The sequence below is a fragment of the Nasonia vitripennis genome (assembly GCF_009193385.2).
Source record: "Nasonia vitripennis strain AsymCx chromosome 2 unlocalized genomic scaffold, Nvit_psr_1.1 chr2_random0005, whole genome shotgun sequence".
Classification (NCBI taxonomy): Eukaryota; Metazoa; Arthropoda; class Insecta; order Hymenoptera; family Pteromalidae; genus Nasonia; species Nasonia vitripennis.
The window spans coordinates 278,385-295,520 of record NW_022279612.1 but is presented as its reverse complement, the minus strand read 5'-3'; the positions used below and the strand labels follow the sequence as shown (position 1 = coordinate 295,520).

General features: G+C 43.0%; 1 protein-coding gene and 1 long non-coding RNA gene across 7 annotated transcripts in view; one reads left to right on the top strand and one right to left on the bottom strand.

The window, feature by feature from the left end:
• The window catches only part of LOC107981362 (TRAF3-interacting protein 1), a 332,027-nt gene that overhangs the window by 61,820 nt on the left and 253,071 nt on the right, over positions 1-17,136 (top strand). The window lies entirely within an intron of this gene.
• Positions 1,861-10,822, bottom strand: LOC116416441. The gene is made up of 2 exons (XR_004226871.1): positions 10,473-10,822; positions 1,861-1,993 (listed from the first exon to the last, which is right to left on the bottom strand). It is a non-coding gene; the product is annotated as an uncharacterized LOC116416441 (long non-coding RNA).

Here is a 17,136-nt window from a genome sequence, read left to right as displayed (position 1 = left end):
TTAATATCAGATTTTATCGAGACTTTATAATGCAAAACATTGGATTAAAATTCATCATATAAGTCGATAAGGAATCTTATCAATTTTAATTGTGAATCTCATCAATTTCTATGGAGTTTAATCGGCGTTTTCAAGCAGGGAAAGCATCTCAAATACAAACTGCGATTTAACGCAAAATTCGCACTTACTTCCGGACGAAACAATCACGTAGCGGACGCGCTGTCTAGAGCAGTACTATAATAGATGCTGAAGAAACTTCAATGGGAAGAGACACCAAAATGATAAACACAGCAACGATCAACATGCCTACCATCCATGATACGACGTCCATCTTCGACGCTTATCAAAGTCATGGATCCAGAGCTACCAAACCTTCTGGAAAATCCAGCACTCTCGCTGATACTCTTAGAGATAGAGGGAAACCCAATATACTACAACACCGAGCACAACATCAGCAAGACAGCCTTCGAGGAATCACTTTCATGGATTCGCACGCCCTATTATCAAAGCAACAAGTTGACTGGTGGCGCAAAAATTCGGTCACTTCCTGTTCATTTTCGGCATATTTTCCAGTTCATTGCCGGTTATTTTCACTCACTTTCAGGTCATTTTGTATTTCTTTCCGATGACTTACTGTTCACTTCCTGCCTACTTCCGGTCTAATTTCGGGCTACTTCCGGTCTACTTCCGGTCTACTTCCGATTCAACCTCAACCCCTAAGGAGAGAATTCAGTCGACAGTATCATACGAGCCTCGTATGACACTCATATGACTCGTATGATTCTCATATGGCGCTCATATGACTCTCATAAGATTATCATATGATTCTCATATGATTATTTCCAGCCGGGCAATTTTTCAAAAATGTTTTAAGTTCGAATTTTAAAAAAAGTCTCAGGTTAGATGAGATTTTGGCATGAGATCTCACCTGAGATCTCATGTGAGATTTCTAAATAAGGTACAACTTTGTTCAAATTGATTGAAGGTTCATGGACTCTAACTAATAGTAAAAGTCTGGATAACTAGAATTGTAGAAATAAAATGTATATCATTATTTTGCGTAAGCTCATATATGTATATCTATATTAAACTACTAATTAATATACAAAATAATTATTAGTTAACGTTTTTATAATTTATCCACTCGATTTCGTCATATACTTTTGTTATATAATTTTGTTATACAATTTAGTTTGTTAGTGTTAGTGGATTTTTATGTAAATTATGTACTAGAGTCAATAAATACAATTTTTTTTATTTTATCAACGTTTTAAGTAGTTGGAAATTATTTAAATTATTGTATATATATAAACTAATATTTAAAAATAATGATTAATTGCAACAAAACAGTTTTACCATTGAAATTAGCAATGAAAATTTGCTGATTCGACTTCATTTTAAAGTTGAATTATGTTTTCAATAATTTTTTTCTCATACTTAAAGGGTGGTCAGAGCCATGCTAATTGGTCCACATATTGAAACCTAACATAAAAAAATTTTTCAAATCATAAATTACACTTGGATGATCGCATGACTTTAAAGTCACACTATAATAGGTTAGGAAAGTAGCACTATTTTCATTTTCCATACTTATCTTTGGTTTATTGAAATATATAACGGTGTACTGGATGCAGTTGCTCAGTTTCCAGCTCCGCTATAATTAAGGTCCGTAGACCTCGTTACTCTCGAGAAAGAGAGTCGTCGGGATAGCACCTAGTGCTGAATAGGTTCCGACCAGGCCAGTTATGCTGCGATCTCGTACATATGCGAGACGCAAGCCCGCGGAGGCGGCTGGGTCGGTGATGGAGCGAGGTACAAGTATACGCGGAGGAACATGCAAAATAACGACTGTCGAGATTGTTGAGGAACTGTCACAGCGTTTAATGACAAACTATATACAGGGCTTGCATGCGAGCAAGCGAGGTCGCAGGTACGAGGGAGGATAAGGAGATCCCTGGCGAGTGTAGCGTGAGAGAGAGAGAGAGAGAGAGAGCTGGCACTTACAATTAGCCAGTATCGCCCTGATGTTCGCTGTCAGCAGTCGGAACCCCATCGGTGCAGTTCCGGATGCGGTAGCGAGACGCAATGTCGTATACGCACGCACACTCACACACTTCAACTTTTATTCTCCTAACAGCTATCTCCCGAAAGTACTGAGCGTCTCGCGAGGAGTCGGTTCAAAGGTCGGATCGTATCTGGCGGCACGCGTCTCAGTCGCGTGTCGCCGAATTTTCTCTCTCTCTTCCCCTCTCTCCGCCTCTCTCGTGTCGTCCAGCGGCTCTCCCCGCCTTGCCAGCGCTGGTACCTGTAACAGTGTGGATTTAGTACAAGTCTTTCTTCTCGCGGCATGCTGAGCTTATGACGTGCTAATATCGCCCGTCATACACCCCCCCTCCAGACGCTGGGTAACCGCCAGGTGTACCAGCTCTCACTCTATAAAACTCGCCAGCATGCAATAAAAAGGTTAGTAAGGAAGGGTAAATAAATCAACATTGAGAGACGGAAAAATTTTTGAAGAGGCTTATTTATTGAAGGAAACTGTATTTAGAGAGAATGAGAAAAAAATAAATAAATAAGGGAGTAGGAGAAAAAAATAGAAGAAAAGAGAGAAAAAAAAATTTTGAAGAGCCTTAGGCCCTTATTCTAGGGTGTTTCTTCCCGCCGCTTGACGAGCGAGGCGCAGCAAATTCCCGTGGTTCCGGGCGTTCGGGCATTCTCTGCCCCTCTCCACACCTAGCATGCCGCAGATGTAGCACTGTGGTGCTTTCTCTCCCTTCAACAGCGCTAGGTTGAGCCTAGCGAGTCGCAGTTCTTCCAGGAGCTTGGGGGGAGGGTGACCGATATGTCGCCGGTCCTCGTGGGATTGGTTGAGCTCCTCAACCAAGCGGGTTCCCTTCTCGATGCGCTGCTGAAGCGCTTCCTTGGCCTCCTCGGCTGCGCGGCGCTTTTTCCTCCCCTCGACGTATTCTTGGCGGCGGCGTCTGACGTCGCGCTCGTCCGCCACTAGCTTCGGGTAGTTACCCGCGAGCGCACGGCCGTCCTCTCCGAACTTCTCCAGGAAGTCGTCGAGGGCCTCCTCCTCGGCTTTGAGGGCTTCCCTCTTCAGCGCCCTGGCTTGCTCCAGCTGGTTCTTGGTGGCCTCCCAGGCCTCCTCGGGTGTTCTCGTGGGCGCTGGTGCGTTGGAGCCGTGGTCTGTCGAGGGGGTCTTTGCCGTAGTGGAGGGCGTAGCGCCCGCCGATGTGGTGCTGTCAGGAGTCGGTGGTAGAGGCAGATCCTCTATCTGAACCCAGCGGGTTCGGCCCCCCTCCACGACTCTGATCCAGCTGGGGTCTGACGGCATCATCTGCAAGGTCAATAAGAGGGAGTTCTAGGAAGTTTATGAGGGTCTTTTGGACCGAGTACGACGAGGGGACAGGACAGGAGGAGTCTCTCGCTTGTTCACGGAACCTTTTGGGCGACCTCGCTTTTTCAGGGGTACTACTAACGGGGTTACCTCCTCATTCTCGATACTAGGAGGTGGTTCGCTAGTTTTCTTTCCGCGCGTGACTCTAGTTATCGCACGGTTAACAACGATGCGCGTCTTCCGCGGTCTACCTCGCTTACGTGGCGCTTTCACGTTTACAGACGTATTAGTCGAAGCCGGGGCAGCATCTTGTGGATTCGCAGTCGTCGTTGCGGTGTCTGTTGGTTCTTCGTCGCTCGATGGGTCTTCGTCGTCCTCATATTTCTTCAAATCGACTACATGTATCTTTTCGAACTTGTCACCTTTGTCGTTCTCGAGGGTGTACACATCTTGTCCAATTTTGGCCGTAATTCTGAATGGGCCAGCAAACTTCGGCGCGAGCTTCGCATTTATGCCTAATAGAGCGGACGAAAGAATGCGATTACGCTTCCAGACTAGGTCACCGACCTGATACTCGGATTGTCTGCGTCTCGCGTTATAGTAAGTTGCTTGTTTTTCAGAAGCTCTCTGTGCGTGTCTCGCTGTACGGACTTGCAGATCCAACAAACGTTGCATTCTATCTTCCCAGTCCTTGATGGCTTGTTCTTCTGCCTCTTCTTTCTTGAGAATCTCTTCTGCTTGGCGGCTGTGTGGGGTGGCTCTAAGTGCCGTCCAAAATTTAGAAAGGCCGGACTAACACCTGTGGTCTCTTGGATAGCCGTGTTGTATGCAAACATTAGTTGGGGAATGTGTTTATCCCAGGACCTGTGTTCACCTTCGATAAACGTCGTAATCATTGTCTTGAAAGTGCGATTGACACGTTCTACCGGGTTGGCTTGAGCGTGATACGGTGGGATAGTTCGATGTTGTATCCTCAGTTCTTTAAGAAATTGGGCTAGCACCTTGTTTCGAAATTCCGTCCCGTTGTCAGATAAAAATGCCTCGGGCACTCCGAAACGTAGAATAACACGTTCATTTAGGTTTTTCCGGATCGTTTTTCCATCCGCCTTGCGAATTGGGATGACTTCGATCCACTTCGTGAAAACATCTAAGAAGATGAGGATGTATTGGTAACCTTGAGTCGACCGGGGGAACGGACCCATAATGTCAGCGGCGACAATTTCCCAGGGTCCAGGGACTCTTCTCTGACCCATTAACCCAGCGGGTAACGCTTGTTCTACCTTGCACTGCTGGCAGACCGTGCAAGTACGAACAAAGTTACTTACATCTCTATACATTCCCTTCCAGTAGAAGTATCGTGCGATTCGCTCGTAAGTCTTGCGGCGGCCCAAGTGACCAGCTGTGGGCTCGCAGTGCGATTCCCGCATCGCTTCTACGGTCTTCTCTGGTGGCAAAACCATTTTCCATTCGTCCTGTTCGTCTAGGATATCGTCTAAGAGAGGATCAGGACGTAGATGATACAGTCTGCCCTCCGAAATCTTCCAGTTTGGATGATCGGTTGAGTTTTCCCTTACCTTGGCACACATGTCAGTATACCATGGGTCGTCTGTAAATTTTCCTCCTATACCGAGGGTGGCTAAGGGCGTATTCTCGTCTTCATCCTCGTACATTCGGGATAAGGCGTCTGGTACGCAATGTAATGAGCCCTTTCGATGGATAATCTCGAAATCATAGGCTTGCAATTCGAGAGCCCACCTAGCTAAGCGACCGTTGGGGTTACGCATATTACGCAGCCACTTCAGACTACTGTGGTCGGTAATAACTTGGAAGTGATAACCCTCAACATAGGCTCTAAATTTGCGTATCGCCCACAATACAGCCAAACATTCGCGTTCAGTGACAGAGTAATTTCTCTCGGCTTTTGACAGGGTGCGGCTCGCAAAGCTTAACACGCGTTCTTCGCTATCATGGACTTGAGTCAACACTGCACCCAGGCCGGTGTCACTAGCATCCGTCTGAATCAACCGTTGGAGCAACCTTATCCGGATCGGGACGGAAGCCATCTCGATTTACCATCACCCCAAGGTACTTAACCTCGCTGCAACAGAATTTGCTTTTCTCCCAATTAATCGTGAGTCCAGCATCGCTGATCCGCTTGAGTACGACTTCTAACCAATGTAAATGGTCTTCGAACGTGTCGGTAGTGATAATAATATCATCCAGGTACGAAAAAGCATGAGGTTCCATCTCAGGCCCGATAATCTTATCGCTAAGCTGTTGGAACGTCGCAGGGCCATCAACCACGCCATAAGGAAGCCGGGTGAACTCAAAAAGTCCGAGTCCGGGCACCGTAAATGCCGTGAGGTGCATGTCTTCCTCCATCATGGGGATCTGGTGGTAGGCACTACTCAAGTCGATCGTCGAGATGTAACGAGCATTCTGCAATTTGCTAAGGATGGAGTCCATGAAAGGAAGCGGATACGCACTGGCCTTGGAAACGGCGTTGAGTTTACGGTAGTCTATGCAAAACCGGTAGGATCCATTGGCTTTTCGCACCATGACTACGGGGCTCGACCATTTACTGTTCGACCGTCGAATTATTCCTGCTTCTAGCATTTCCAACACTTGCTTATGTATCTCCTCCTCAATCTTCTTCGACACGGGGTAGTACCTCTGCTTGATAGGTCGAGCGGAACCCACATCAATGGCGTGCATGATCAATGAAGTGCAGCCAAGTGGTTGTTCGTTCTCTGGTAGCCACCTATCCAGCAGTTCGTTTAAATGGTTACGCTGCCGCGGCGTAACATCAACTAGGCCAATGGCCGCCAGGGCATTACTCTCGCCGTCAGTGAGACTAGATAACTCCAGAGGGATAGTCTCCGACGTGCCCTCAATCTCTAGGACATTCTGACGAGGTCTAAGCGTGGCGCCAAATGCACGGATGAAATCCGTCCCTAAAATGCAGGAGGAATCAAGTTCGCTCATGATCATGACTTTCAGTACTTTTCGACGACCCTGTACGTCAAAGGGTAGGTCGACGTGACCATAAATCGGCACTAACTGGCCGTTAGCGAGCTTCGCTCCTGGTCCTTTATAGGGCGTAATAGTTTGTCCACAGGCCGAGGCAATCTGAATGCCGACCGGGCCAATGGCGGTGCGTGCAGCTCCAGAGTCGAACAAAGAGCGGACTCTGAACCCTGCAATTCCAACCTGCACCCACCAGCGACGGTGATCCTCCGGACTTGGATCGTCGGCCTTCAACGGCATGAGTGCGTCCTCGCTCTTTAAATCGAGCGATTCGCTAGAGGCCGTTGTTGCCTCGGGAGAAGTGTTGGCCTGACTCACTTCTTCCCTTGGTCTTTTCTCGACTTCTGGGAGCATTCTGGGCACGAACTTTTTACGTGTTGTGGCCAACTGCAACCATAGCATTTAACGTGGGGCTTATATGGCCCACGAGCCTTCTGGTCTTTATTGTGGTCACTATCCGGTTTGCGTACCGTTCGTTTCGTTTTCTCCTCTACTACCTCTTCAATTGTCACGGTAGAGACACTTCTCGGCTTCGACTTCTTGCCGTTCTTCGGGTTATTTCCACCCGCTGTGATGGCTTTCGGCTGTAGTTGCGATGGTTGCTGCTGAAAGGCAGCAATGCCCGCAAGGCCTAATTGGGCTAGGGCCTCCTTTACTGCCGTCGCGACTAGCGTGCTCTGGAGCGGGCTCGCTGGTTCGACGGGTTCTGTTACAGCGTTCACGCTAGGAGTTTTCGCAGTGGTGGCTGTTGGTGTAGCCGGCTTTTCCTTATAGGCGACATGCGGTAGCAGGCTACGTTCCGGTGTAGGTGGCGGCTTGTAGTTGTCTCGATCGTGAACCAACTTCTCGGCGTCCCTCGCTAACATAACTAGGGCGTCTAAGTCTGTGACGTCTTTACGTTGTACAATCATCTTAATTTCTGGCAACATATTGTCATAAATGATCTTCAATTGTACGTCTACCGGTGGAGGTTCATCTAACCTGCTGAGGATCGTCAGTACTGCGAAGATGTGTTCCTTCACTGACTCCTTTTTCCCTTGGGTACGCGCTTGGGCTTCGGCTAACAGCTGCATTTGGATGTCCTGATCGACTCCGTAACTTCGCCTTGCAGCTTTGCAGAAATCTGTCCATGTACACCAAGTGTGTCGCAGTTGTCTACACCAGATTAGTGCTGGCCCCGTTAATACGTGCAACATAGCATTCAGCGAATCGGTGTCGTCTAGATGAGATGACATTCTGCATTCGTTGACTCTCTGTAGGAACTCTTCGATGCAAGTGTCTTGGCTGCCATCAAACTTTATTTTCCATTCTCGGGCGATTTTTCCGATGTCTTTACGTGATTGTGATGTCCACGTAGGAGTGGGTGTGTAGTTGAACGGATTCGTTTGCGTGGCGTCAAATGGCCAAAAAGGATTCGTGCTATTAGCGTATGGTGTTTCCCCAGGCTTGAGGAATGGATTGTTATTACCAATCGGTGATCCGCCCCTCCCCTTAGACTCTTGATAGTCTGGAGTGTTACTCTGCCTTCTGAATGGATTTTGCCTAGTCTGATAGTTCTGTGTACCGTCTAAATTAATTATCCACGGGTTTTCGCTTGCGTATCGCGTACTATGCGCGTCAGGTTCAGGGTGTCGAATATCCAGCGTCTCTTGAAATCGAACTTTCCTACTATCAGCTGGCGTCGTCGGGGTGTACGAATTACTGGATTCAGCCATGTCTAAAATAACTTGTTCGAGCTGTTCTAGTTGTTGTCGTAAAGCTTCCTTCTCTTTGACGTCTGCAATGCGCATTCTAATCAGTTGTTCGTTTTGTTGCCTGAGGTACTCTTCGTTTCTCTGAGCATTGTTTGAGTACGTTATTTGCGTATTCGCTTGCCTTGTTCCTTGTGCTTGCGTTGTTATTGTGCTGGTACTTGTCGTTGCCGCTGTGCTGTTGCTAGTCGGCAACACACTTGTACCCGTTCGCGTTATGCTTGACAGTTGTGGATTATTAATCAGAGGTTCGAACTCATCTATGAATGTCGAATTTGTGTCGAACACGTTTACTCTGCTTCCTCTGCGCCGTGCTATTATGCTATTCTTCAGCGACGTAGGTAACGTTTTATCTGTCTGTATTAATCTGTGGAGATCTGTGTCTCTTCTTGAACTAACTATAAATATTGGATCACTTGATTCTTGAAAATCTTCTGCAGTGTAGTCTCCGCGAAGTCGTCTAGCTAACCTACTTACATTTTCTAGCCTTGAATTACTCCGAATAAGATCTAGTTCGATTAATCTATTTTGTAATTCCAATGGCGACAGGGAAAGCGCCCAGTTTTCTATTTGTAAATCTAGTTCTTCTTGAAAAAGCGCCATCCTCTGAAAAATTCTTTTTGGTTTGCTATAACGAAAGGGTAAAGAGAGAAGAAAAAAAAAATTCACGCGGTTCTGACTCACTGTATTTCCAACAAACAAGAGAAACAAGTGAGCGCTCGTCAGATGAGTAAGCTTTGTTCTCCTTAAATTTTATAAGCGTTTGTAAAAAAAAAAAAAAAATAATAATCAACTCGAATTTATTTCCGCGTGTCGCTCTTAAACAATACCTCTGCCTCCAATATTTAATTAGTATTGTGAGGGTCCGATTAATAAAGAAAAGTTTGATTTCACCAGGAGGTAACAAATTGAAAATAAGGGGAAAAGTAATTCAAACAGATGTAATCACTGAGTAAATAAATAAAATAATGTTTGAATTACACGCGTTAGCTACGAGCAGCTGTATTTTTAAGAGTGTACTTTAAGCTTCGGAGACTATTGACAGTCTTACTCACTGTGCGTTATATAACGGTGCGCTAGAATTTAAATTCGGCAAGCAGGTAATATGTTTATATCTAGGGCCGTATACGTGTGGGACGCTTAGGAATACTCAGTGAGTATGTACCTCTATAGCGTGAGCGCGTGCCGTATAAAACCACCTATGTTACTGTAAGCGTTGTACTGTACGTCTGTATGCCTATATGTATCGTACGCAGCTATCCTATAGATCAGACTGTATGTACGCAACTATATACCTATGTGCATGTACAGTGCGATGCTATACTATACTGACTACACTGCGCGCGGTAAATATTCGCTTCGACTTATGTGTCGTACTTATAGTAGTAACTGTATGGAACAAAAACAATAGAAGGAGAAGAACAAAAATAATTGTTTGTGAATTCGTATTTTCGGTTACTAACTACGACTAAACAAATTTTCTACGATACATTTGAAGTCGTATCAAAAAAAAATTTAGATAACACGAAAAGGAAAAAAAAAATTTTTGAGGGTGACAAAAAAAACTCAATACGAATTCACGTACACAGAGATACGAACCGCCCACAACAACTGTTAAAGCGAATGGCAAAAACTCTTTCCGAAACTTATACGCTAAATGTAATAAGTCGTAATATAATATTTCGGCCGCGTCGACTTCGTCGAACGTCTACAACGCCGGAGACCGGTGTTGTTTATCTCGTGCGGCGAGCTCGCTCGACCGCGATGTCAACAAAGTCGCGCGACGCTATGCTTAGCGTGTAACTAGCGTTCTCGCTCTAATATAAGCTTTTGTTCGCTGTATAGATTTTATTTCGGTGCGACTATTATTTTTCTTGCGATGCCGAAATTTGAAATCTTCTAAACAAATATTGTTTAATCCCAGACGTTGGGCGCCAATATAACGGTGTACTGGATGCAGTTGCTCAGTTTCCAGCTCCGCTATAATCAAGGTCCGTAGACCTTGTTATTCTCGAGAAAGAGAGTCGTCGGGATAACACCTAGTGCTGAATAGGTTCCGGCCAGGCCAGTTATGCTGCGATCTCGTACATATGCGAGACGCAAGCCCGCGGAGGCGGCTGGGTCGGTGATGGAGCGAGGTACAAGTATACGCGGAGGAACATGCAAAATAACGACTGTCGAGATTGTTGAGGAACTGTCACAGCGTTTATTGACAAACTATATACAGGGCTTGCATGCGAGCAAGCGAGGTCGCAGGTACGAGGGAGGATAAGGAGAGCCCTGGCGAGTGTAGCGTGAGAGAGAGAGAGAGAGAGAGAGAGAGAGAGAGAGAGAGAGAGAGAGAGAGAGACAGAGAGCTGGCACTTACAATTAGCCGGTATCGCCCTGATGTTCGCTGTCAGCAGTCGGAACCCCATCGGTGCAGTTCCGGATGCGGTAGCGAGACGCAATGTCGTATACGCACGCACACTCACACACTTCAACTTTTACTCTCCTAACAGCTATCTCCCGAAAGTACTGAGCGTCTCGCGAGGAGTCAGTTCAAAGGTCGGATCGTATCTGGCGGCACGCGTCTCAGTCGCGTGTCGCCGAATTTTCTCTCTCTCTCCCTCTCTCTCCGCCTCTCTCGCGTCGTCCAGCGGCTCTCCCCGCCTTGCCAGCGCTGGTACCTGTAACAGTGTGAATTTAGTACAAGTCTTTCTTCTCGCGGCATGCTGAGCTTATGACGTGCTAATATCGCCCGTCATAAATATCAGAAATTTATTCTTTTATATTCCAGTTTTTTAGTTTGATCTGGGATGTTTGTGTAAACTAACCGAATATTAACTTATTTATTCACATGATAAGACCTACGTTGAAATAAAAATTTTCAACTAACTTTTTCTTTAAAAATTGTTCGATATATGAATAATTTTTGACAAAAAATGAACGGTTAGGGCTATAATATTTGAAAATGATTATTTCCTCCATAAAACTTTGTGTTAAAACATGAAAAATGAAAATACTAATCAATTTTTCTGTACTGCAGTCTAGCTTCATAAAAATTTAAGAGTGTAACTTTTTAACTGAAATCAACTTGTAAAAATTATATTCATAAATTAATTAATTTTATAGAATTATTCTATTGAATAGATTTAAATCCTTAGGAATGTGTCAAATATCATTTGAATAAGTGATCTCTACACGGATTACTTTATGCAACAAAGGGTTAACTGAAATTTAATTAATAATTCAAAAAAGTCTCAAAAAAGTCTAATACAATTTAGTATTTATCTTCAGATACAGCAGAGATTTGAGTAATCTAGAGTATAATTTAGATATGTTTTAATCATATTATTTACAACTTTTAGTAATTTCAGAGGCGATTACATTAATTTTTGACGTAGTTGTTCAATAGCCTTTGCCTTTAATAATGTGTTCTTAAGGAGGTACTACCGCTAAAAGATTGACAGTTCAGATAATGGCAAAATTTGGCCTAAAGGTACCCCAAGAACTATCCTTTCTATTTCATTACTTTTTAGTTTTGGTACTGTGACGAGACACGAGTCTCGCACATGTAAATACTTGTGAAGGCGGCCACAATAGACGCGGCATGCGCAGCGAGCGCGCGCGCGCAACATCCGCAGGGCGAGTCCGCACGAGCACGGAGCGCGGCAGCATGCGAGCGACTCAGCGACGACGCGCCAAGCAACGCGAGCGGCGCACGACACATTCGGATCGGCGTAGCCGTGCGCACACGACTCCACCGTAACGAATGCATTCTTAAACTCAAAATCCGCCACCGACTCGTCATACCGCCACCGAACCGATACACCGCAGCCGCGAACACCGAATTATTCTTGTAACGAAATCGCGTATATGTTCTTGTAAATTGTTAACCGCGTTAGTTTAAACAATTCTACTTGTAAAGGCGAAGTATTTTTAACAAGACACATAATTGATTTCTGTTTCAACCGGGATTTAACAACTGAATCCAAATGCTATTGTTTAATTAAGAAATATATTTTGTTATTGTTGAGAATATAAAACCAGACTCTTTTTTGCTCTTTTCCCCTATCCTGATACTGGAACCGACTGACTATCCAGTCTCTTGGGGAAAGTTAAACCGTTACAAGCTAATAATGAAAATACAAAAAAAAATTGGTTTTCGATGTCGTACGATTACGGAAGTAAAAAGACTAATAAAATCTGATGGTGACATTTTTTCTAATAAAATTTTGAATTCCATTAATTTTTTGACAAAGCCATTGGAAGTTGATAAATCTTTAACCTATTAAAAAAATGTACACATCATTATTACAAATATTATAATGAAAATCAAATAAGTATTTTATAATCAACTATTAATACAGGATACTTAAAGTTTGCCTTGGTAGCATAATCATTACATTAGACTTAAGAGTAGAATTCTTATGCAAAATTTTAAGTATTTTGGATACTCTACTTACGAAATATTTGCAAATTTTTGTATGCGAAAACTAATCTACCAGAGCAACCTTCTTAAAGAAATCTATTCGCACCAGAATCTAATATTTACAATATAGAATAGACAATTTTAAGTAATGCAGTGACAATCAATCTTGATAAAAAAATTTAATGTTTCATTTAACTATCAGATAGACTCTATATTATTCCTTGAACTGCATTATATCTTTTTTTTTATACAGAAAAGTTTCCTGTACTATCAAATTTACAAGCATGAAAATATATTGTTGATAGCACCTTCATTCTCTGTGCTTCGACTGCGAAATAAGATGTTGTTCTGGAACCTTGGTAAATTATGGAATCGGTTTGACGATATAAAATATCTATTATGCATAACTAGTAACTTCAGATACATAACGCAATTTAAACATTATTGCAATTTTGCCTATTGAAGTCTATAATCAAAGAAAGAATTGAATGATTTCTGCCTTTTTTTATAGTAAAAAACATTGTGAGAAAATAACACTATAGTGCATACTAAAATCTTTCAACAGCATCTTATTTCATCGTACAAGAACTGAAAATCAAGGTGAAATAGGCATGACAATAAATATTCTCTCGAGCACTAAAGTAGAGTGTGGAAACTTTTTTTTCACCAAAAACATTTGAGCGAACAATCATGAGAGTTCAAGTCTATGTCAGCTTACAACAAAGAAGATTCTCTAATGTCATCTGTTTTTGTATTATATCATAATAATTGATAAAATCATTGATGTAAGATTAATACAACGTTTTACTAAATTTAAATAAAGGTAAAATAGTTACCTGAAACTGCTTTAATTGTCTTGTATGTAGATTTTTTGTATCACTGCACGTCTGGCACTCACAAAGTAAATTTTTGCTTCCAAAATAATCTTTACTGTAACAACATGTAATTTCACTGACTTTTTGTATGTTTTCCTTCGCAGTTATAACAACTGATTCTTCTTTAGTCGTTGTATAACTACAAATAGCATTGCAGCCATGGTTAACTAAAGCAATCGGTCCTAGTAACAGTACACAAGCTTTTCTTTTAAGACTATACATAATAGAAAAATCATTTTTTTCCTTAGTAATTTTTTCTTCATCTTCTGAAGTTAACAGAGCATAAGAACCAGATAAAGCGTTTATATTCATTTTTTTTATGAAACCTCGAGCAACAATCTTAGCTTGTCTTTCAATACTCGAGTATTGAAAACTTTCGTCAACTTTATATACTGAATTATTAGGATCAATTAATTTTAAATAATCATTTAAATTTTGTTCCAAAAAAATCCAGAATTTATCAGAAATATTTGTTAATTTTTCTTTGTTTACTAGATTAATTAATGTAGATTTTGTTTTAGCATAATCAACATTTTAATAAAATGTTTTTATAGATTCACTTATAATCTCGCTGTTGTAGTTCAAAAATTGTTTTCCATTCGAAACTTCCACTTTTTTTGTATCAAATCCCAAATATGTGTCTAATATTAAAAATTTTGCAATATCAATGTTTTAAAAAATAATCCCATAGCAAAAAAATTATAAACATTTGCACCAAATTTCAAATATTCAAAATCTCCCGAATTATAAAATGAATTTTTAACGAAAAGACGGAAAAGAGAATTATGCGTATAACAGTCATGGACATTTTGCCCAGACGACACTTCGCCCACCAATAAGGAACAAGAATTTTAAAAAAATTCCCACCAATCAGAGATGCGTTCGAAAGAACAATTGAAGCTTGATCATGCCTTCGGTTCTTACTTAGGCCATTACTTAAGCCATAGCAGAACTAATTACTCAAGAAATTAAGGAATAAAAAATTTTACATATCTATATCGTAGAAATTACTTAAGCAATTTCTTGAGTTATTACTTTTCAAAATTTTTTCTAAATTTTCATTCAATTAGTAATTCTTTAAGTAAATGCTTGAGTAACTTCTTGAATAATTTTTTGGAAAATTTTTCTGTAAAATCTTATTGAATCTCAGTAGTGACTTAAGCATTTACTTAAGCAATTACTTAAGTAATCACTTTGAGTGTAAAATTCGCATTTCTTTCTTGAGCTAATATACAGAGGCGTATAGGAACGCACTCACACACATAGGAGAGATGCGAGTTCAATTTTTGCAAGAGTGCCGTAATCTCGCGTCATCGGCAGCCCACGAGCCGATATTTCGGACCATAGCAGGACCTGCGTCAGGACTCTATCTACGGTGTTTTCTTCTGTTTTTCGTCCTCTTTAAGCCTGCCTAGGTCAGATTACTGAGAAAACGTGCCAGGGTATCGTGAACGCCCGATAAGCGAGCCACAGAAATACGCGGTTTTCGAGGTCCGGTACGGCATGATTTTTCGGGCCGTAGCAGGGCTTGCGCCAGGACTCATTGTATGCAAGGCTTTCTTTGTTTTTTTTTTCGTCCTGATGAAGCCCGTGGAGGTCAGATTATCGAGAAAATGTGCTAAGGTATCAAAATCGACCCGTTGTTAAGAGAACCCCAGCCGATCTCTTGGCTGTAGGATCCATTTGGTACTAGGCTCCGTGCACCGTACATCTTTGGCTGCAGTGGTCCAGTGCGCCGTGCTTGGACGAATGCACGATCGTATATACACGCTTCTACGATACTGATATGAGAGAGAGGAAGAGATGAGAAGTATATATTATTTGGCTTTATTCTCTTTGCACAATAATGAAAATATAAAAGCAAGATTTGAAAGAAATTACAGGCAGTCGCAGCTCGAAAGCTCGCAGAAATTCGCATGAGTTTCGGAATCGCGTCCCCGGAAGCTCTCTCGCGCCTAAATTATTTATAACGCTGTACGAGGCGCATTGCGAGAGGTGGAGGAGGTGTATGCGTGTTGCTTTTTTCGCCGAAAAGTAAATGACGAGGTGCGGGGCTGCTCCGGGCGACGCGATTTTCCTCTCTCACTCTCTCGGTGCAGCACAATATGCGCGCTCTCGGTGTGCTACAGGTGTATAATTACGGTACCTGCATCAGCAACCAGCCAAGTGCTTAGGTACTTATGCCTCCAAGAGAGAGAAAGAGAAAGAAAGAACTCAAGTGCCGGTCATTGTACAATACAAAGTACAATACACAGTGTACAAAGTTGCGGATAAATTGAATGCGTAAGAACACGTAAAAATTCTTTTTCTCTTTAATCATTTTTCTGATCTGCTAAATTATTCTTTTCCTTCTCGGATCCACTCCAAAAATCCATAGCTTCAAAGTTTTTGTTTTGGTACCATTCCTCAAACGCCTTTAATCGTAATTCTTGATACTTGGATTCAGCCTTTGGGCACCTTGGTTGGACTACGATTTTGAGTTCCGTTGAATTCTTAGCTAAAAGCATAGAACAAATTCAAAAAGGTATACCAGCAGATTACTACTAGTAGTTAACAATTGTGAATTGTATACTAATGACGCTGTCACGTTCTCGCGGTAGATGCGCAGCAAGTCGTCCAGGTAATCCGCGCGCAACTGACGCGTCGTCGAGAACTGCAGGAAGCACATTATGTCGTGCACCGGTGGGTTGTACCTATTTCGGAAATTACTCTCGTGGAAAGATTTGTGGGATTTTTTTTTCATCCAAGTCACGTAGGTACCTACCTGGCAAGCTGGAAGTCGATGAGGCAGCAAGATACGGGTTTCCCTTCGGAGTTGTACTTGAAAATATGTTATTCGCCCAGAGATCACAGTGGCAGAGCACATTTCTGTATTTGCTGGAGGGCAGCAGTTTGTTCGCGTGATTCACTGACAAGTTCGCGATCTTTTCCTTGTAAGTCTGCTTTTGCTCCTCGCTCAACTCGGTCAGCAGGGCTACCATCGAGATCGAGCCCTTCACGGCTGCGGCGAACATCTTGGTTGCGCGTTGCTGAGTTCGAGACGATCAAGAATATATTTCATAATTTCGTTCGAGGAGACGAAAAGAGACGAAAATAAAAGATGTATTACCCCTTTGAGCGGCCACAGTGTCTCGTGCAAGCAGTGCAAGAACTCGTCGTGCACGCTCTTCTTGGCCAGCTCTTCGAATATCATGCTCTTGGCATGAAACTTGCCGAGGTCCCTCATCATCACGGCGCAGTGCTCGTAGTCGAAAGGCACGTATTTGTCGGTCATAACGAAGCCACTTTGCGCCATGTCCTCCAGCACAATCACCGCGTCGTCTAGGCCGAGGAAACACTCTGGTATGCACCTCTTGTCGAGACCGGACAGCACTTCGCGGAAGACGGTGGTGTAGAGATCGACTTCCTTGCGGAAGCTGCCCATCTCGACGTTGAAATCATGCTGGGGACTGTCGCTGCTCGGAGGAAGCTTCGTGAAGAATTCGATTTTGCGGGTGTCCAGCGGCGAGGCCACCGTAGCTTTCAGCTTGAAGTACTGGCCCATGAAGCCGCTGCACGAGGATATAGCTACCACCTCGTAGCTGACCAGCTTGTAATGGTCCATCGACTCTTGGCTGAGCTTTTTGTGCACTATCTCGAAGCACTCCTGGTCGTCCAAGATCTTCTCGCTCTGAGGATTCCTCATTTTGCTTGTTGTTGCCGACAGCTAAAAGATTCAACATTTAA